This window comes from Magnolia sinica, chromosome 17, assembly GCF_029962835.1.
Source record: "Magnolia sinica isolate HGM2019 chromosome 17, MsV1, whole genome shotgun sequence".
NCBI lineage: Eukaryota > Viridiplantae > Streptophyta > Magnoliopsida > Magnoliales > Magnoliaceae > Magnolia > Magnolia sinica.
This window is the reverse complement of record NC_080589.1, coordinates 17,107,400-17,110,044: the sequence shown is the minus strand read 5'-3', so window position 1 is coordinate 17,110,044 and position 2,645 is coordinate 17,107,400. Positions and strand designations below refer to the sequence as shown.

Sequence of the window (2,645 nt, the reverse complement as noted above, 5' to 3'; positions counted from 1 at the left end):
TTTATTTCTTTCTTATTTTGCCTATGAAATTGTTTAGAGGTATAAGCCTCATCATGTCTATTCTAGGCTAAACCTCTTAGCTAGGGCTAAGAGGTGAAGCTTGCAGAGTGATGGGAGATTGTGCGTGTGCCTTTTGTTTAGATTGAAGGGATTTTTTATTTAATTTTATTAAGGGAATGTTTTTAGTCTTTAATGGTCTGTTGTGACTGAAATTACAATGGGTTTGCAATGACTTTGAGTATTTCTTTTTCCTTATTTTGATTATGACGTCGGGAAATCCCGTTGTTTGTCATCGTCTCCGGGCATGGTTGGATGGCGGTATCCTTCCTAACCTTCATAATCATCCGATTGGTTGGTAATTAGTTTAATTTCGTTGTTGCCATTATCTCCCGAGCATGGTTTGGTGATGGAATCCATTCTAATTTATATACCTTTCATCTCTTTAAAAATTATATCGGAGGAAGTTCAGGTTTAAGTTCCATGATTCTTGAGACAGGCATAAGATCTCCCGATCTCTACAAGTGGATCCTCTGAATCCCTAGTTTCTTATCTCTGATTTCTCTCAAGTTTTAGATTAATATATCACCATTATTCCCTCAAATTCATTCGATTTAGATTTCATCTCATTCTAGTTCTAGTTCTATTTAGTTTCAGATTACGTACAGGTATCAGTCCCTTGGGATTCGACCTCGGTCTCACCGAGTTTATTACTACATCACAACCCTATACTTGGGGAGTGAACAAGTTTTGGCGCCGTTGCCTGCGATTCTCTGAAATTAATTAGGTTTAGAATTAGTTTGAGATTAGAATTTGACTAACTTTAGTTTTAGATTTTTATTTGATTTCTAGAAGTAACTTGTTTTCCTGTTTTGTAGGATCCTGACATAAGTTTCTAATTTGGTAATTCCTTCCTAATTTCTCTACTTTTTCTACTTTTAAAATTAGGGTTTGAATTTTAGAAATTTTCTAATTCTAGTATTTTCCTATTTGTAGGAAATAGTTTATTTTTAGAAACTTTCCTCTTTTGTTTTTAGAAACTATGTTAGTTACTTCCCTTTTAGAAATTTTCTAATTCTAGAAACTAATTCATCTTTCTTTTATTTTATTTTTAGAAACTTTCTAATTTTAGGTTTAGATTTTCTATTTTAGAAATTAACTTTCTATTTTTGTTTTTAGTAACTTTCTAATTCTAACTCTTTTAGAATCTAACTTTGTTTCCTAATTTATTTTTAGAAATTTTTTACTTATAGAATTTTTGTTTAGAACTAACTTTCTTATTTTGTAGGCTTTTAAGATTGAAATTTCTAATTCGGTAAGCTCTTTCTCTGCTTTCTATTTTTCAGATCTCTTTTAGGAACTTACTTTCTAGTTTAGGACTTTCCTAATTTATTTTAGAAATTTCCACTTTCTTTTAGGAATTCCTTCTTTTAGAAATCAGTTTATTGCTATCTTTCTTTTTAAGGATTTTTCTTCTCTTTTTAGAATCTAACTTATTTTGTTTTATTTTGCAGGTTTTTAACTTAGGGACTCCAATTTGGTAACTTCTTTCCAACCCTCTCTTTCTTTTTAGATTTTCTTTTCTTTTCTTAGGATTAGGTTTCGAATTTGATTGAGGGCTGCGAGTGTTTCATGCCCAAGTGGGCCCGTGACAACACTCGACGTCTCTTGACTGAAGGAGGATTGGTTGAGGGGTTAACTATCCATCGTAGGACTAAACACCACTCAAAATCCCCTGAGTTAATTGAAGTGATGGCTGAAAACCAACCTCTTCTACCCCAACCTAGGGTGGAGGACATTCAGGATGAGAATGAGGTGCATCAAGCACCCCCGCCTCGTACTTTACGAGATTATTTACAACCAGCAGGGGTGAGTACGCCCTCATGCATGATTTTTCCTGAAAATACAGGACATATGGACATCAAGCCAGGGGTTATCCAACTCCTTCCTAAGTTCCATGGGCTTGAATCTGAAGAACCATATCTACATTTGAAAGAGTTTGATGAGATCATAGCCACTTTATATTTTCAAAATGTGTCTGAGGACACAGTCAGGCTGAGACTCTTTCCTTTTTCCTTAAAAGAGAAGGCTAAGACGTGGTTACATTCACTGCGTCCTAGATCCATTGGCACATGGAATGATATGCACAGGAAATTTATAAAGAAATTATTTCCACATCATAAAACGATTACCCTTAGAAAAGCAATCATGAACTTCACCCAAAAGGAGGATGAAACATTTTACCAATGTTGGGAAAGGTTTAAGGATTTGGTCAGTTCATGCCCACAACACGGCTTTGAAACGTGGCGCATTACAAATTCTTTCTATGATGGACTGAAATCTTTCATGCGCCAAATGGTCGAGATAATGTGTAATGGAGAATTCATTAATAAAAATGTTGACGAGGTATGGGATTACCTTGATAGTCTTGCTGAGAAAACACAATCATGGGACTATTACCCAAAATCGAACACCACGTCTAGGCCGACTCAATTAAAGGAGAAAGGTGGATTGTATCTCTTGAAAGAAGAGGATGATCTCAAGTGTAAAGTGACTACGCTCATAAGGAAAGTTGAGGCCATGGAAGGAAAGAAGGATAAGGTTAATGAAAGTGTTTGCGGCATCTGTGATTGCAACATTCATACAAC

At 35.1% G+C, this 2,645-nt stretch overlaps 1 non-coding gene across 1 annotated transcript; it reads right to left on the bottom strand.

The window, feature by feature from the left end:
* Positions 1-2,187: 2,187 nt before the first annotated feature.
* On the bottom strand, positions 2,188-2,294 carry LOC131232055 (small nucleolar RNA R71). The gene has a single exon (XR_009164660.1). It is a non-coding gene; the product is annotated as a small nucleolar RNA R71 (small nucleolar RNA).
* Between the last annotated feature and the right edge of the window lie 351 nt (positions 2,295-2,645).